The 20,664-nt window shown below is 39.0% G+C and overlaps 1 pseudogene; it reads right to left on the reverse strand.

Annotated features, from left to right (window-relative positions):
* The window catches only part of LOC126278797 (neural-cadherin-like), a 217,978-nt pseudogene that overhangs the window by 55,123 nt on the left and 142,191 nt on the right, over nt 1–20,664 (reverse strand).

A 20,664-nucleotide genomic window follows, 5' to 3' on the forward strand; every position in this document is an offset into this window, starting at 1 on the left:
AAGGGTAAAACCCTGATAAATTAATTTTATTACTAATGAAATTCTAACATAAGCTTTTCCATAAGGAAATTATTTTATCTATGTATTTATATCTGAAGGTGAGATTCACATGGAGGACCAAAAGCTAGAACACAAATGCTAGAACATATTGGATGTGATGACAATTGCTTTACAGATGATGCTTGCATATTTTTAAGTTAAGCTCTCATACATTCCTGCAGTGATTTCCAATGAAGACTTTGCTGTTTGGATTACTTTGTCATGAAATGTGAAAAAGACTTTTAGTCACATTTTTTCCTCCTTTTTGCTCATCACTTTTAATTCACATATCTTTTGCATCTAGCCTAGTTTTTCATACAGGAATGAAACTAACCACCACTGATATCATTATATGATTAATAATACCAGCAGTGTAATGTAAATAAAGTAGCAGTGTAATGTAAATACAGTAGCAAATAAGACCTTTAATATTTTCATACTAAAAGGAAAGAAAAGCCATAGTTAAGGTAAACTAAATGAAGCTGAGAACTCAAATTTTGTAACAGAGAAGCAACTTCCTCATTACTGTGGCATTAATAAATATTCTGATATATCTACTAACCTCATAGTTCCAGAAAATGTCAATTTGATGCCATTTCCCATCATTTAAAGGTTTCTTTGTTTTTATGAATAGTTCTACTGTAACCTCTCCTAAATGCATAAGTAGCCTAGGTCTGCCATTTGTTACTTCTAACGCAATGTAATCTGTAAAATTAGGAAAGCATATTTTTACACTACATACCACTATAACAGTGTTTCTGTATGAATATTAGAATAAACATGAATGATACCTGATGTAGTCATATGATTTAACATGAAGGAAGATAGAGGACCATCATAGAGCAGCAGACCATGCTCCTTAATAGTCACAAATTCAAGACTAAGGTGGTTTTCAGCCTGTGTGTGAAACGATGGAAACCAAGCCCAGCCATTTCCCTGGAAGCTTCTTACAGTCTGCTGACAGCGAGGTCCTCTGAATCCATCTGGACACACACAGCTACAAAACAAGCCAGTTTAGCTATAAAGACACCCACTGTATGGCAAATGTGGAGACAATATTTCTCGTATAACAACTGACATAACACACACACACACACACACACACAAGCTTTGTGATACATGTGGAAACATAAGAAGTTCACTTACAAATGACAAATAACAGTCTTAACAGCAACCTATTGTGTTTAAAACCAAATGTTAAGGTATCAGAAAGAAAAATTCTTATCCCAAAGAACAGAAAAACAAGGGAAGATAAGAAGCTGTTGAACAGGGAAAAACTGGAAGAAAAAATACTGAGAAATGTAAATCAAGATGGTTGTACAATGTGTTCAACAGGAATAGAATACAATAACAGATTTTCTCAAATAATATAAACTGTAAAGAGGAAACAACAAAAAAACTGTAAAGTCACTTAAAATTTTTGTTCCTTCGTGTTAATATTTTTCAGTTTTAAACTGTCTTAGTATTCGTGATATAACTCCATAATTTTAATTATGTTTCACTGCCTGTGAATTTTTGTATAATGTCAGAATATTTGTATTTAATAATGTTTAATTTCTTCACCAGTTACTGATTTTTTATCTTGACAACTGCATTATGTCACTGTGCATTTTCCTCACTTGTATGAGATTTATTTAGTCATGTGGCTCATAACCTGTTGAACCCACTCTTTACGGTGCTGTTAGGGGGCATCACAAGTTATGTGTCTTACCTGTCTCTCAAGAAGTGACCATGATGAGTTGATTTATAGCTGAGCTCTGTATATTACTTGATGGTGATCATGATGATGAAGATGAAGATGACGAGGATGAGAATGAGGCAGAGGAAGAGGAGGAGAGAGGATGAAACATGCTTCTGGCATCTAGCCTACTCCTCTCAAATAGTACCAACGGGGTTGCAAAACTTAGTGTCCTCGTCTTTCAAACACATTTCATCAGGAGTGTTACATTGTGACACTTCACTGCACTCTTTGGAGATGCATGGAATTTAATTCAGTACACTGATGTAAAATTCCACTGCTACCACTTCTAAAGCCAACCAATTACTGCCACTGAAAATGTTTTCACACTATGGTTTAAAGCATCTTCAAAGGTGTTCCGTGACTGGATTCCTTTACAATACTGATTAACAAAGGCAAATACTTGTAATTAATGTGCCCTGCCAAATCAATATTCTGTTTCTGAATAAATTATCTTCACTACTTTATAATAATTCACCTCTCCATTTGAGCTTTGTTGTATGTGGTATACAGCAATGCACCTCAATGAATATCTGCTGACAAACTTAAATAATTTGTTATGGTTTTTTGATAATTATTACTTCGGAACCATCTAATCACAGCTGACTTAACCATAATTTTTGTGCCATAAGGATTTCACCTTTATTGTTTGCAAAGCATTTTCAGTTCAGTGGAATATGTCAGTATTTTGGTTTATAGTATTGTTGCATGTTGAGGTTATAACAGTGTCAAATTTTGCTTTTCTATGGTGTAATAATAATTTAATGTTCTAGTTATGTGTTTCACGGATCCTGCTGCTTTGTTATATCTGTTCCTTGTCAGTTTATTGACATTTGAAATTTTGTTTCACAGCACAAGGAACTGAAATGTTATGGCACAGAATAATACAGGTTTCAAATTATAAAATTTTTAATGGAGTTCAACCACCTTGACTTAAGATAGGCTGGTTATGCCATGATTAGTGGTGGACCAGGAAGCAAGGTGATGCAAGACAGAGGGGCAGCACAATCTGCAACTCTGCAGTAGCTGAGTGAGAGAGGGCACACACAACAGGAAAACAGAAAAGGACAGTGACTAAGCTAAATGACATGCATGCTCATTCACATGACAGAATGCCACAAGAAGTAATAGCCATGGCTAGGGAAAACACTCGTAGACCAACTTAACTAGCTGCTAAGAGAGAATTAAAGTAGGGGCAGCAGAATAGTGAGGCCACATGCGGTCATCGTTAGTAAACTGCACATCACAAAGCTACAGAGACCTCTTTAAAACCAGAGCCCCAGCTCCAAGTAGAGAGAACGTTTCAGGTCAATGGGAATGATAGCGTCTGTGTCGATGACATTCTGTTCCATGACCATGTTATTTTCATAAGTCTTGTCTCGGACCAACCAGTGCAGTACCACCCAGCCATGGAGTGCTGCAGAGCTGAATTGTACTGATGAACTTCATGCTGTGTCATACCAACCACTACTGATGGGAGAGCTGCTGAACAACCAGCAGCAGTGCAGTACCAGGTGCTGTACTTTCTGAGTGTGGGATGGAAGACGATGACCAGGCTGGCAGTACTGGGTTCAATGCTTGCCACCTAAACCATACTGCTGATGGGGTGGTCCGGGGAAGGAGAGGCACAGAGTGAGATCAAATACACTCCCTCAGCTGGTAGCAGCTATCCATGCTGTACCAGGTTGGGCTAAGCATTCATGTTGATGCAAGAGGAACACTGTCTCGCTAGGATGCAGGTGCAAGGACTGATGCAACTGTCAACACTGACAGTCTGTTCATGAGCAGGGCAAGAGGCAACTATGGCCAACAGTGCACCACCCTTTGTAAAGTTGTCACAATAAATGATTCACAGAATAATCATGTTTTCTTAGCACCACAAGTGCTTTCGGAAGATTCCTGACATTATGCAGAGGTGTCATCTGCTCAGCCCCTCTGTAAATTGGCGTCAGAAGTGTTGAGTCCACTATTTTCATCTGGAGGTTGGACATCGTAGGTGCTCCGCCTCAACACTAGCAGTAGATCACTCTAGTGAGAATCCAGACTTTACAACAGCAACTGTAAAGTGGTGAGCATCATAAAAACATTTTTCCTGTTCTGGTGGCTATGTCACGGGCTGAGTTTGTAGAAGGCATATATTGTCATCATTATTTTAGTAATATGTGGATATAGGATGGAGGAAATAGTAGTTCTACATAAAAGTATTTGTAAGTTGTGTTCATTAGCATATGTCAAGCTGGTTTAAGCCATATGAGCTATTGTGCCAATGACTGGGTCACATGTAAGTGTTAGTGTTAAGGTGTGCAAGGAGTTTGATCTAGGGTGGCTTAAGGGTCAGGTGGACCATAACTCATTGTCATTTATGTATTATAGTATTGAGTTTTGTTGTATGTTCTGGTGTAGTATCACACATATCTGTTACATATTGTGGTTTAGAAGATAGTAGTAAATTGCACAAGAATGCCAGACGCAATGTCAGTTTCTACCAGTGAGGCAATAGCCAAATTAACAGATCAATTGTCACATTTGTAGAAGAGAATGCACAGCATAGTGTGTGTCATGAGGTATTAATGGCACAATTAGGGGCTTTGCGAGCTGCACAAAACTGACAGCCAGGTTCGGGTGAAACAAAATCTTCAGTAGGGCAGTGTCACTTTACAATAGATTCTTCTGTAGCTTACTTGATTACACCTTCCTCTGGGAAGACAACTGTGTATGTCAAGGTATTTATTAGTGATGTCTTGGCTACAGCCAGAATGTGTAATTGGTCAGATGAGATTATGTTACGGATGGCTAATTTACACATTGTGGGTGAACTAAAGACGTACATCATGTATCATGGAACACTTGTAACAGCAACTTCATTTAAGCAATTAGCTGAAGGTTTGTGGCAGAGGTACCATAGACAGAACAGCACTAGGTATTTTTGGAGAACTGTTGAATGGGTTAACACAGAAAACAGATGAAACAGTAGAAAATTTTTCAGACTGAATAAGTAAGGTGAATGCTCATACATAGGAATTAATATCAAATTCAGACACCGATTGTGTTAACCTGCGGGAATCTGAGAACAGGGCTTTAGATGTGTTTTTGAGGAGTATTCCTGTGGAATTTTCATGACGAGTTACGATGGGAGGTCCAGATGATTTAGCTGCAGCATTACGTATTGCCACGCATTTTCAGGAAGTAGATAGTGTGACGCGAGGACGCTCAGAGAAGCAGTTGTTTGTTACAGGGAAAACTTGCTATCATTGTGGAAACAAGGGACATATTAGAGCACAACGCAACCAGGTGCAATGCTACGGGTGTGGGCATTTTGGGCATAAAGCAAATTAATGTAGGAGAAGAAAACCAAATGTTGGAAACAAATGGCAGGACACGTCAAACCGCACTGGAAATGTTTCGTCTGTCTGAAATCATTTCCAATAAGTCAAAATGTTGCAGAATTTAAGGTAGAGACAGATTGTTGTTTCATAGGCATTATAAATAGTAAGAAGTATAAGTTTTTGGTTGATAAAGGTGCAAATATTTCTGTGGTTAATCTAGACCTTGTGGGTAGGAGAAGATTGGCTACTCCAAGTTATAATTTATGTGGAGTAGGAGACAATGATGTGGTATCGTTAGTGACAACACAACTCATTTTTCGTATTGGAAATATGGAATTCTGTGAGAAAATGGAAGCATTACCATGGGTGGGTTAAGGTTATTCCGTGATTCTTGGACTTGACTTCCTGGATTGGTATCATGCTAAAATTAATCATTTGCAGTGCAAAATCGATCTTTGTGGAAACTTGTTTCCAATGGGTATGATAGCTGCAAATGTTACAGTGTCGCAAGGCGCACCATTAGCAAAGCTGTTACCAAATGAAATGTGTACACATGCATTAAGGATAGTTATGCATGACAAAGTACCTGCTGGTACAGGGAAGTTAGTCTGAGTATCGGTAGATGTCGATGTTCTACAGGAAAGATCACATGAGATGTGGTTCAGCCACTGCAGAACAATAAGACACTGGATGAAAGGCATTGTTATATAAGGAGGAGTCTTGTGCGCTTATCAGATGTTAATGGGGAACTGACGATTCCAGTTGGCATGGATAATTTCAGGGCACATGAAGTGGATCTCCTGAAGGGTTTACTTGTAGCGAATGTAAAGGTACTCAATGAAGATGATATCGATGGATCACATGGTGAGCATGGCATCAAACAATCCATTAATGCAGATGTACCACAGAACAAGGTTAGTCACTTGAAGGATGGAGAACAGGAAGACATGGAAGATTTATTGTTGCAGTATATAGATTTATTTGATTTGAATGGCGCATTACCAGCAACACCGATCACACAGCAACATATACCAACAGGGGATAATTTGTCAGTGTATAAGAAGCCATATAGGATTGCAAAGCATCTACAACCACTAGTAGACGAGTTCACTGACCAGCAGCACTTTTACTCCTGTTGGATGTTTAGAAAGGTAGTGCTCAATAGCAGCAAGGCCATGGGCATTAGGGCTGTTACCGTAAAGGGAGCAGAGATTCTCTGTGTGGCTCGCAGACTGGCCTTGACGGCCAGAGACAGTGGTCATGCAGGTATGAGTTATGTTTGCATGAATGTGTGTGTGTGTTGTCAAATTCAGAAGAAGATCTTGTGGACAAAAGATTACTTGTTTAGCACTTTTTTTGTAGTGCCTGTCTGTGACTTAACATCTACACTATATGATGAGTAGCACCTATCCATTTCATAACACTGTGATAGATAAAAATAGAATACATAACAAGTATTGAAATGGGTATTTCTATTTGGATGCAACCTGAACAGTTTTATTTACATGAAAATGTGCAGGATCTGGGAGAATTAGCAACTTTATTTTAATATTGTCTGCTCATTGTTCTGTAAAACACTTCACCAGCCACAGTACAGCTCCATTCTCTGCTGTTCTCGAATATGGTATGAATAGCAGATGTTGAAAAGCACACAGAAATTGCCCTGACTTCTGTGAAACAATTGAAATTGCTGCAAATGGACTAATTGAGAGGAGTACCAAATACGTTTTTGAAGTGCTGTCTTCCACTGAAACTGAAACTGAGCAAGTGAGATGAATTTCACCTGTTGGGAAAAGTGCTGTGTTCTGTGTCAGGAGGAGGCAAATGCAAAAGGGTAGGACTCTATTAACTATCAGCAGTTCAAACATATGGCAAAAAATGGTACCCTGCAGGGAAATGACAGATGGGAAGAGCCCCAGGTGGACTCAGTGTGTGTGCCTTGGGGCCTCATTCAAAATTTTGAAGATGCTATTCTGGCAGCCATTATGGGAACAGGGTGCAACAAATTGTAAGCCATGGTGCACGTTGAAACAAATGATGCCTGTTGTCTGGGCTCTGAGGACATACTTGGATTGTTTCAGTGGCTTATAGAGAAGGTTGAGCACCAGTCTTGCTCATGGAGTTTCAACAAAGCTTACAATATGAAGCACTGTTCCCAAAACTAACCATGACATCTTGATTCTGAGTCATCTGGAATGCTCGAACAAGACACTTTGAAGGTTCTGTGACAAGTTAGGATGTGACTTCCTGGATTGCACTACTGGGTTGAGAGTCCTTTAAATGGCTCAGGTGGATTTAGAGGCTGGTAATCAGACAGCTGACTGTGTGTGGGACGTACAAAAATTTTTAAAAATTTGGTGACTATCCATCCAATCCAGATAAGGATAGCTGTAGGGACCACGGAAGTGTCAGTATAGCATACAAAGCAATGCCCCGTACAACTAAGAGTATTACAATCTAGTGATTAACTACTGATGCATTCACAACAAAACATCAGAGTTTGAAGTGTTCCTAAAAAGTGATGAACCTCTTATGATACTATATGCAGAAAGATGGTTAAAACCTGAAATTGATAGCAGAGAAAGTTTTGGGGAAAATATAAGTGTTTATTGAAAAGATAAACTAATGATAACTGGAGGTTTTGCATTTGTAGCAATAGATAAGAAATTCAAATCCACAAAGATAAATATTGAAAATGGATGTGAGACTGTCTGTGCCAGAGTCAGCATCAAGGGTGGACATAAACTCAACAACCAAGCTTAACTCCAGAGGTAACTGAAAACTTTAGGGAAAACCTAAGTTCTCTAGTACATAAGACCCCAATCATACTGTCACTATCAGAAGAGACTTTAATCATCAAAAAATCAATTGGATAAAATATAGGGGGTGTGACACAACATATTGCAAAACATTACTAAATGCTTTCACTCAGAACTACCTAGAAAGGATTGTTCAGAAGCCTACTCACAATGGAAATAAGTTGGATCTAAAGGCACAAATAGACCTGACCTCTTAGAGCAGTGGTTCCCAGCAGGTGGTCCGCAGACCCCCAGGGGTCCGCGAGCTATGCCAGAGGGGTCCGCAAGATGCTATTAGAATAAAAAATAAATTAAATATATTTCGATGTAAATAAAACAGAAAGAAACTTCCACATGGGAAAAATATATTAAAAACAAAGATTCCAAGACTTACCAAGCGGGAAAGCGCCGGCAGACAGGCACATGAACAAAACACACAAACACACACACAGAATTACGAGCTTTCGGAACTGGCAGTTGCTTCGTCAGGAAAGAGGGAAGGAGAGGGAAAAATGAAAGGATGTGGGTTTTAAGGGAGAGGGTAAGGAGTCATTCCAATCCCGGGAGCGGAAAGACTTCCCTTAGGTCTGTGTATGTGCGGATGGATATGTGTGTGTGTGTGCGAGTGTACACCTGTCCTTTTTTTCCCCTAAGGGAAGTCTTTCCGCTCCCGGGATTGGAATGACTCCTTACCCTCTCCCTTAAAACCCACATCCTTTCATTTTTCCCTCTCCTTCCCTCTTTCCTGACGAAGCAACTGCCAGTTGCGAAAGCTCGTAATTCTGTGTGTGTGTTTGTGTGTTTTGTTCATGTGCCTGTCTGCCGGCGCTTTCCCGCTTGGTAAGTCTTGGAATCTTTGTTTTTAAATTAAATATATTTCGTATGACAACAGATTTTTTGTTTTGGCTACTCAATTTTTTTTCAATAATGAATATGTCAATGTTTTTTCTAAGTAACAAAAATAGAAAACGTATAAAAAGACTCTTAATTTGGCTTTTTTAGATACTTGATACTGTGATATGACAAGGTACCAATCATGCTTGATGAGGGGGTTCTCAAGAAAAGTTTGTTGGGAACCCCTGTCTTAGAGGATATACACATTGAAACTGGTGTCAGTGGCCATGAGGCAGTTGTAAGCAGACTAAAGAGGGCAACAAAAACAAATCTAAGGATTTAAATGTTCAGAAACTTGATAAAGTGGTGGTACTGCCATATGTCAATAATGAACTCTGATCATTGAGCTTTAGAGAGGGTCACATAGATTAACTGTGGCTCAGGTTTTACAAGAACACATGACCACGGATTTGACAGATATGTATCTAGTAGAACAGTTTGTGATGGGAGGGACCCTGTATGGAATACAGTCACTATAAGAAAACTTCTAAAGGAACAGGGACTACTGCACAGCAGGTGAAAAACAAATCAAAGGGCTACAGGCAGATAGATGTTGAATGAAATGCATTTCCCTGTCAAGGTGGCACTTCGTGAAGCCTTAAACAACTGCTGTAACAGAATATTACTGAAAAATTTTTCACGAAACACAAAGATATTCTGGTCATATTTAAAAGCTGTTGGTAGCACCAAAGTTAATGTCCAGACACTCATGGATGAGACAAGAGCTGAAATTGGGGGAAGCAAAGCAAAAACATAAATGCTGAATTACATTTTCAAATGTTACATTAAAAAGGAAATTCTAGGGGTATCATTCCAATTTAATTTGCACATGCCTGCAAAGATGACTGATATAGGTATAGGTATCACTGGTATTGAGAATCCCAAAGATTGAACAAAGTCATAGGGCTCAATGGAATCCCAATCAGATTCTATATCAAATTCGTGGCTGAGTTAGCCATTTTGTTAAAATTATAATTTACCACAGATCCCTCAGAAAATAAATAAATAGTGCCCAGTATTCAGAAGAAAACACAGGTCATACTATTCTACGGGAAGGGTAGCAAGAATTATTTAAGAAAACTACAGTCTAATATACTTGAGATTCATATTTTTGTAGACTTTTAGAACATATCCTAGGCTCAGACATGATGATGTATCTGGAACAGAATGAAATCCATGCCAAAAAAATAAGTTTCAAAAACATTGGTCATGCAAGAACCAGCTTGCACTTTTCTCACACACCATTCTGAAAGCCACCGATCAAAGCAGTCAGATAGTTGCAGGATTTCTTGATTTCCAAATAACATTTGTATCAGTAACATTTGTAAATTTATCTTCATTAGTACAATCATACAGAGTATCAAGCAAACTTTGTGACTGGACTGAGGATTTTCAGGTAATGGAAGTTGCAGTTTGTTACCTTGTATGGAGAGAGTATAATGGAAATATTCACTACATCTTTTTTTTTCCAACAAGAATTGGAGAAACTACTACTCTATGATTTAAAACATGATCCTATGAGACCAAACTTAGAAATTATGTATTCTCTATGATTCTGATAAAAATGCACATTGATGAAGCATAATGCTAATATAAAATTTACTATTTTATGAAAAAACATAATTATTTCTGCATTTCTAATATACATCAAGTTTTTGTTGATTTGTGAAGTTGAGAATGTTTAAAATTAGTAATATAGTTATACTCACTGTTTTCCATAACTGTTCAAAAAGATAAAACCAACAGAAGACTTTGTTTCTTTTTGCTTTCATGAAATATTAATCAACTTATAACTCTTTGGTCAAGGATATTGGTTATATAAATGTATCTTTGTACTGAATATAATAGAGGGAAAAATTCCACGTGGGAAAATCCTTCGTCAAAGACACCTACCACTTTCTTGAACGTCTGGAATCCTTACTCAATCTGTTACCCCCGGAAACCATCCTTGTAACCATTGATGCCACTTCCTTATACACAAATATTCCGCACGTCCAGGGCATCACTGTGTTGGAGCACTTCCTTTCACGCTGATCACCGGCCACCCTACCTAAAACCCCTTTCCTCATTACCTTAGCCAGCTTCATCCTGACTCACAATTTCTTCACTTTCAAAGGCCAGACATACCAAAAATTAAAGGGAACAGCCATAGGTACCAGGATGGCCCCCTCGTACGCCAACCTATTTATTGGTCGCTTAGAGGAAGCCTTCTTGGTTACCCAGGCCTGCCATTCCAAAGTTTGGTATAGATTTATTGATGACATCTTCATGATCTGGACTCACAGTGAAGAAGAACTCCAGAATTTCCTCTCCAACCTCAACTCCTTTGGTTCCATCAGATTCATCTGGCCCTACTCCAGATCCCATGCCACTTTCCTTGACATTGACCTCCATCTGTTCAATGGCCAGCTTCACACATCCGTCCACATCAAACCCACCGACAAACAACAGTACCTCCATTATGACAGCTGCCACCCATTCCATATCAAATGGTCCCTTCCCTACAGCCTAGGTCTTCGTGGCAAACAAATCTCCTCCAGTCCGGAATCCCTGAACCATTACACCAACAACCTGAAAACAGCTTTCGCATACCGCAACTACCCTTCCGACCTAGTACAGAAGCAAATAACCAGAGCCACTTCCTCATCCCCTCAAACCCAGAACATCCCACAGAAGAACCCCAAAAGTGCCCCACTTGTGACAAGATACTTTCCGGGACTGGATCAGACTCTAAATGTGGCTCTCCAGTAGGGATATGACTTCCTCAAATCCTGCCCTGAAATGAGATCCATCCTTCATGAAATCCTCCCCACTCCACCAAGTGTGTCTTTCCGCCATCCACCTAACCTTCGTAACCTCTTGGTTCGTCCCTATGAAATCCCCAAACCACCTTCCCTACCCTCTTGCTCCTACCCTTGTAAACACCCCCGGTGTATAACCTGTCCCATGCACCCTCCCACCACCACCTACTCCAGTCCTGTAACCCGGAAGGTGTACACGATCAAAGACAGAGCCACGTGTGAAAGCACCCACATGATTTACAAACTGACCTGCCTACACTGTGAAGCTTTCTATGTGGGAATGACCAGCAACAAACTGTCCATTCGCATGAATGGACACAGGCAGACAGTGTTTGTTGGTAATGAGGATCACCCTGTGGCTAAATATGCCTTGGTGCATGGCCAGCACATCTTGACACAGTGTTACACCGTACGGGTCATTTGGATACTTCCCACTAACACCAACCTATCAGAACTACGGAGATGGGAACTTGCCCTTCAGTATATCCTCTCTTCCCGTTACCCACCAGGCCTCAACCTCTGTTAATTTCAAGTTGCTGGCACTCATACCTCACCTGTCATTCAACAACATCTTTGCCTCTGTACTTCCACCTCAACTGACATCTCTGCCCAAACTCTTTGCCTTTACAAATGTCTGCTTGTGTCTGTAGATGGGCGGATGGATATGTGAGTGTGTGTGAGTGTATACCTGTCCTTTTTCCCTCGAAGGTAAGTCTTTCTGCTCTCAGGATTGGAATGACTCCTTACCCTCTCCCTTAAAACCTACATCCTTTTGTCTTTCCCTCTCCTTTCCTCTTTCCTGATGAAGCAACCATGGCTTGTGAAAGCTTGAATTGTGCGTGTGTGTTTGTGTTTATTTGTGTGTCTATCAACATACCAACACTTTCGTTTGGTAAGTTACATCATCTTTATTTATCTTTGTACTGAAATTGATATACAGGGTGCCACACAATTCATGCTATGCTTTTTTAGAAGTTGGAGAGGGGTCTTAGTAGACTAAGTATTACATAGGAACCCATGTCCAGAAATTACAGAGCATCAAAGTTATAGGCACTGGTGCCTGTAAATGTAAGTGTATACAAAGTGATTCCATGATGATGTTACAAACTTTGAGGATGATGGAGACAGATAAAGGCATCAATCTGAGGTAAGGGTCACCAGTTCAGAAACAAATACGTTTGAAGTTACAAGAGGAAATTATTCTGATGCCTCTGATAGTGTGTACCAGTACTGTTTTGGCATGAATGTAGTGTACACAGCTTTCAGAGGTGGTAGTATGGACGAAAACAAGAACAAAAATGTCTAGTAAACATACGCTCTAAAATGCATACCTTAAGATCTATGAGCAGTTTTTCAATAGAGGAGATGAACAAGTGCTTACAGCTTCTCAGGTATGCATTTTAGAGCCTATGTTTACTAGACATATTTTCTTGTCTTGGTCCACACTCCAACCTCAGAAAGTTGCATATCCTACATTCCTAGCAACAACAGTACCAGTACTTGTATTCCACTGTCAGAGGTATCAGAATGACTTTTGATTGTAACTTTCGACTTGTTTGTTTCTGACACTGGGACCCTTACCCCAAATTGTTACATTAATCTATCTCCATCACCCTTGAAAGTTTGTAACATCATTATGGAACCACCTTGTATATACATATATTTACAGGCACCAGCACCTACTACTTTGATGCTTTGTAGCATCATCAGATGACATTTCCAGACATGGGTTCCTATGTAAAACTTGATCTACTAATTCCCTCTAAAACTTCTAGAAGTGTGTAACATGAATTGTGAAAAACACTGCACATCTCTGGTCTGATTCACTTGTATTGTGTTATATTTTGGTGGAATGCAGTTTGATGTAGTTGTAAAGCAGTTCTGTTGTGAGATGTAATGGTAGGAAGTTGACAGACCTTGTCAAGAAGTGTTTTAATTTGTGAAAACTGCAGAATATGGAATAAAATAATTTTGAGGAGGATACGCGTTCCTGCTTCATGGTATTACTGATTTGGTGCATGGATAAACAGAACCCAGATACCTCTTTGCAGCTCCAGGATGAAGGAATCATTAACCTACAATGACTGTGCAAAGAGAAATAAGAACTTACAACAAACAACAATAAATAAGTTAAGTGCAAAATACTTTTTAGTGACTATCTCACTCTGCAATTCATGGTTTTGATAGCTGAAGACTTATAATCTACATTACACAAACAGTAATTGCATAAAAATTGTTAATAAATCCAAAATTTAATTAAACTTTGCTGCTTTATATGTTTCTAAATTCAGGAGGGTGGGGAGAGGGGGAGGGGAGGGGGGAGGGGAGGCAAAAGAGTTAATGGCAGATATAGAAGTAACTTCATATGTGCTCCAGGGAAGACTATTGGGACCTTGCTGTTCATACTGTACATTAGTGACCTAGCAGACAGTATTAATATCAGTTTCGCAGATGATGCTGATGTCTGTAATGAATTACTGTTTTAAAAAAAAAGCTGCACAAATATTTGACTGAAACTGGATAAGATTCTAAAGTGATACAAATATTGGCAAGTTGCTTTAAATGTTCAGAAATGTGAACTTGTGCATTGCATAAAATGAAAACATGGAGAGGTATACTATGACTACAACATAAATGAGTCCCAACTGAAATTGGTCAACTCAAACTAAAATCTAGGTTAACATTTTGTAGGGATGTGAAGTGGAATAATCACATAGACACAGTCACAGGTAAAGCAGGTGGCAGATTTCAGTTCATTAGTATAGGGGAATGCAAGCAGTGAACACAAAAGTTGGATACAAAACACGCATTGGCCCAATCTACACTATTGATAAGAGGTGAAGGACCTGCACCAGATACAATTAACAAGACCTTTTGATAGTATGCAAAGAACAGTAGACTGAAGATCATAAGTTTGTTTGACAAACAGGGGAGTTGCATGGAGATACTGAAGATACTATACCAAGAAAGCCTACTAACAAAGTTTAAAGAACCAGCTTTAAATAATGATTTTATGAATATACTATGATCTCCTACATATCACTCCCACAGGGCTCACAAGGACAAGAGGCATTCAAATTGCAATTGTTCTTGCATCCCATAGGTGAATGTAATAGGAAGAAGCCCAGACAACTGGCACAATAGGAAGAACTTTCTGCCATGCATTTCACAGTAGTTTGCAGAGTATGGATGTGGATGTAGGAAAATATTAGCATCAACCACAAGAATGCTTAACCCACAAGAAGGAAAGCTTTTTTTACTCACCATATAGCGAAGATGCTGAATCCCAGATAGCCACAATGAAAAGGCTTTCACAAATCAAAAATAGGTGACACACACACACACACACACACACACACACACACACACACACACACACACACACACAAACTTACACAAATGTAACTCAGTGTGGCATCAGTTGCCTGAGACTGCAGTGATGTGTGTGTGTGTGTGTGTGTGTGTGTGTGTGTGTGTGTGTGTGTGTCTGCTATTTTTGATGAAGACCACATTGGCCAGAAGCTAGTTTGCGGCAATCCTTTTGTTGTGCCTATCTGCGTTTTAGGATCTCTGCTATCTGGCAAGTAGCAACTTTCTTTATCATAATAGTTTTACAATCCATCCTGGATTTTCCATTGTCTGAAATCAAAATTTTTGCTACTTTATCTCACGAAAAAGTATCTAAAAGTATAACTCATTTATTACTTGGTGGAGGAAAGAGCAAGACTGTTACACCGTATAAACAAATTATCAGTATGTTTTGTTCAACAACATTACACCTGCATTACTTTTTATATGCCTAAAATTACACCAATATTCAAATTAACCACAATGGCAGAGCTACCAATTTTTCAGTTTTATCATATTGTTAATTTAAAAAGTTAAAAACATACAAAATGGAAAGAACATTCAAAATTAAGGCATACATTATTTTCATTTGCAGATCTAATTTGTATTGGTGGTTGGCTTCATTTTGGGATAACAGAACAACAGAAAGTAAAATTGTGTTTTTGTAAAATAATGTTTCCTGAACACAAACCATGGATTTGTTTGAGTATTCTTGCACGTTTACCACACACAGCTCATGGTCTTGCGATAGCGTTCTTGCTTTCCGCTCACAGGGTCTCGGGTTCAATTCCTGTCAGGGTCAGGGATTTTCCCAGCCTCGAGATGACTGGGTGTTGTTGTGTCATCTTTATCATCATCATTCATCCCCATTACGGTCAGAGGATGGCAATGGCAAACCATCCCCACTAGGAACCTGCCTAGTCAGCGGTGCGGGTCTCCCGCATTGTCCCCTAAGCTCCTCGGAGTATGGGACCTCATCATGATCATCAACACCACACACAGGTGTTGTTACACACATCTCATTCTTGCATTCTGACATTCTGCACCTCTGTCTACATTTATTACTTGAGGGTTCATGATGCTACGCCCTCTTCCCAACTGCTTCAGCCTGCTTAGAGCTGATGACTTTCTCTCTATTCTGTAAAGAATGCACGCATTTCTTCTGATGAAGTCCAATATACTATAAAAATTATGTATTTATTGACCATCTCTGTGAAGCTGTTTCTTCTTCTTCTCCTCCTCCTCCTCCTCCTTTTCTTCTTCTTCTTCTTCTTTTTTACTGAATATATTCAAGCAATCTCATCCAATATCCACTCCATATCCTGTTTTACTATAACAGCCTATTGTTTAAAATCATTACAAATTGCTACACTTAAATGAAGCATTCTGAAAATGAGGATTTTTTTATTGCCTTGGTAGCTGGGTTTGTATCCCCAAGCTTCATCACAGTTGTTTTGGCATTGTTGCTGATATTGGAATCTCTTTTCCCAAACAGTTCACTATACTGTTGCTACATTCCTTCCAGTTCTATGGAATACAGTCATAAGTTTCACAACACTGTAATCAGAAACGGTTTGATTCTCTAGTAGATGGTTATCCTCCTCAGATATGGAAATTCATTGCACTGACATTTGGTGTCTAGGCCAACTGCTAACCAAACTTTGATGCCAAGTTTATCTGGTTTATCAGCTGTGTGTGGAGTTAATCTGTGCCTGACCTTAGTGGGAAGGAGCTGTTCATTAACAGTCATGTTATGCCTTGGAATGTAAAGCAGGGAATGAATGTCAATGAAATGCAATGATCAGCTCAGAGACTTCGGGATTTATTGTAGCACCACCTCACAGGGCTGTGCAATGCAACAGAGCATTTGCAATACTCTCAGCTAGCATAGACAGATTCATAAAGAAACTATGTGTCCAAGGTGACCACTGCTACAGTTCTGACTCTACAGTCAGAAATAAACTCAGTGAGTACAACTACAAGTACGTATTTTGTAGAGTGTGTGTTGTGTGGTGTTGTGTGTGTGTGTGTGTGTGTGTGTGTGTGTGTGTGTGTGTGTGTGTGTGTGTGTGTGTGTGTGTGTGTGTTATAAGTGAAATTTCTGATAATAAAAAAAAATATGAAAAATGTTGTCACTTTAGATGGAAAAAATCTCAAAATAGTCAGTCTGACCCTTCTACAGATCTAGCACTAAACTGTAACTGCAATAACTTGTTCAATATCCCTCTAAAAGAGACCAAGCAATGACTAAAATGACAAAAACAACAACAGCAACAACAACACTGGAATAACTTTCCTGCTTGCATTGTAGGTCAAGAAACATAAAATTGGAATGTGGCTGTACCTGGTGAAGTAATCAAGTTAATTTTACCTACAGCCACTACAATTTGTTTTAACATGCAATACATCAAAAGATGTTTCTGCAGTTAAACATATATTGCCAAGCATTGGCCTGTCGTGCAAAGCCAGCCTGAAGTAACAGGTCAATAGTTTGGGCACTGTTTGAGTACTCAGAGCCGAAAAGTATATACAATTTATGTCATTAATTATTTGCAAGCTATGGCCTTCTGGAAAGGTGAAAGGCTTTCTACATAATATGTCCAAACATTGTATGGACATGATTTAAGGGACAAATAAAGATGGAATGGAACAGAAACTGAGCATGAACGTTCATAGCCAGATGATTATCTTAGCATTTACATACTTTGTAAAGAAAGTTTATTCCAAGCCTGTTGTAACTAAACAGGTCCAGTACAGTAATGCAAAAAGGAGCTAAATAAAATGGTAGTACATATGTCTATCACATAAATAACTGCCGCATCTTAGTAGGTTCAGACGCAGAGTCTGATTCCATCCCCCAGATATAATTTACCATCACACCATAATTAATGTGTCACAAGTACCTAGAATTCTAATAACAATAAAAATAAAAAATACATATATTATTTTGATATAATCATAATTATTTGTTTATATAATTCGTTATCATAGTGTTACTGCTTTGGGGGGAGGGAGGTGAGCAAATTATGACCCCCCCCCCACTGATACCCCCTTCCCCTCCCACCCCTACCACTTGGATCTGAATGGATCTTAGACTTAGACAGAGGAACATACTTTTATATTTACAAAAAGCAGATGATCAACAAGCAAAAACAATCCTCTTATATAACATTGTTATGATTATGAATGAAACGCAAATGAACAATAAAAGATGCGAAGTTCATATAAGAACAGACATAAAATATTATGCATGAAATTATGAATTAAGTTGTAATGCTGATGTGCTGTTCATTTAATGAATGCAATTTTTCAGCTTACAAGAATTTCTCCTACTTGTTACATCAATTATATAACAAAATTTCTTTTAAAAATATGTGCAAGAAATGCTACAGGAAAGACAACAGTTTGAAATAGTTCAGCTTTGGAACTTACCGTTTACTAGTGCCTTTCTGAAGACAATGACCACCATTATAACAATAATACTTCCCACATGTTTCTGCTGTGAAGATCCTTTTTGTGGAATCACACACTGGTGTGACAACAATTGTTATTCCAACCAGTGATGTTATGTTAGCGTCTACCAAATGTGGTTTGCTGTTTGTTCCAATGACATTTGTACACAATTCTGGACATTTTATTTTTTCAGTGAAACAGTAGTCTAAACCAGCCATTACAATGTCAAGACCAGTTCTTCTTTCAATCTACAAAAATAAATCTTTGTGCTATTAATAACACTAAAACAATATTAAATGGTGCATCAGATAAAATGATTTGAATTGAATTAGTTGCAGTACAAAATGAGTACATAACAGGAAACAATTTCTGATACAGCAGATGAGTGTAGATGCTATGCAAAATAAAAAAAAGGGAAATCCAGGATTGAATAATGACAACACTGCAAAAAGAATAGAATACTGTTCATCATATGGAGGATGCACTGAGTCACAGACAGGTACCACAAAAAGGCTGCTATACATTCAAGCTTTCAGCCAAAAGTCCTTCTTCTAAAATAGAAAAACACACACTTTCCCACAAGCACAACTCACACATACATAACCACTCTCTCTGACCACAGACACAGGACTGCATTCAGCAACTGCACCTGATGAGAGAAGCAATCTGTCAGTGGTGCGGTAAGGAGGAGGCTGGAATGGGTTGGAGAGGGAGAGGGGGAGGAGGAGCAGGGCAGGGTTGGAGGAATGTAGTGCTAGCTGTGGGAGTGTGCAGGGGACAGGTGCAGTCAAGGGGGTGGTAGTGTTTGAGGGGGGATTGCAGGGGGGGGGGGGGGCAGGAAAGTGCATAGATAGGGCAACGATAGGGACTAACAAAGGTTGAGGCCACAGGGTTTACGGGAATGTAGGATACATTTCAGGGAGGGCTCTCACCTGTGGAATTCAGGAAAGCTGGTGCTGGTAGGAAGGCACAGGCTGTTCATACTCACTGAAGTGAAGCACATTATGTAGGACAGCGTGTTCAGCAACTGGGTGATCAGTCTGTCTCTTGGCCACAGAGTGTCCTTCCTACCAAAGCCAGCTTTTCTGAAATACATACGTGGGAAACCTCCCTGCAATATATCCTACATTCGCGTAACCTTCCCTGCCCTCAACTTTTGCTGGTCCCTGTATTTTACCTACCTATCCCCTTCCTTGCTCCCACTCCAGCACTGCACAGCTTTTTATTCCAGTGACACATCCACTAGTCTTCTTCTCTCCTCCTCGCCTTTTCTCCTTTTCCAATTCCCCCCTACCTCCTCAAACCCCCCATCTAGCAGCCCTGCATGTGCCAGTTGTGGTTATGTACTTTAGAAGGACGCCTTTTTGCCAAAATCTTAAATGTATAGGGGTCTTTTTGTTGTGGCTGTCTGCAGCTCAACATGTCCTCTATTCGGTGAGCAGCATTCTATCCTTTTCATAATATTGTAGAGTAGCTGCTCTGTTGTATATTTTTTTACAATTTTTCTTCATGTAGTCATTCTTTCTTAAGTCATTCAATTGCTGACTTTTGCAAACATCATCACACTTGGGTGTACATTGATATTATAGTAGTAAATTTGAATATAGTAATGATAATAATAATAAATTACTAGGGTTTAATGTTATTCTCATAGTAGTATACTAAACATGAATTGTAAATGAAGGGCTTATTTCAATAGTGGTACAAGTCCATTGCCTGCACTTTTCTGTCTATAATGCTTCTGAAATTAATGAGCCAAACAAACAGAAAGAAAGATTCATCTCTAGCAAGAAGCCATATTCTTGAATATTTCTGGTATCTCACTGCAGATTTTTCAGTGCTCATTTAACTTTATGACTCTGTAAGTCAATATGAACAAAAATGGACTTGTACCACTATTGAAATAGGCCTTCAAATATCAATAGTAGTACAGGGCCACACAGAAAGAAGGGAATATTTCCGCAATCCGATAAAACTAGAAGGAAAAAATTGCATTGATAGTACTGGTAATTGGAACCTCACAAGTTTGCTATTTATGAAACACTGACAGAATTTATCATTTTTTCAAAATTACGTCCTTCAGATGGCGTCCTCCTGTACGAATACATTTGTGAAATCTGCTGTTGAGATTCCTCATTGAAAGTTGCAACGTCTCAGCTGGGATACTGTGAATTGCAACCTGAATTCTCTCTTTTAACTCATCCAGGGTTTTTGGTCAAGTCGTCTACACTTTGCTCTAGAGGTCGCCCCACAAGAAAAAATTCACA

The sequence above is a fragment of the Schistocerca gregaria genome, chromosome 6, assembly GCF_023897955.1.
Source record: "Schistocerca gregaria isolate iqSchGreg1 chromosome 6, iqSchGreg1.2, whole genome shotgun sequence".
NCBI classification, from domain to species: Eukaryota; Metazoa; Arthropoda; class Insecta; order Orthoptera; family Acrididae; genus Schistocerca; species Schistocerca gregaria.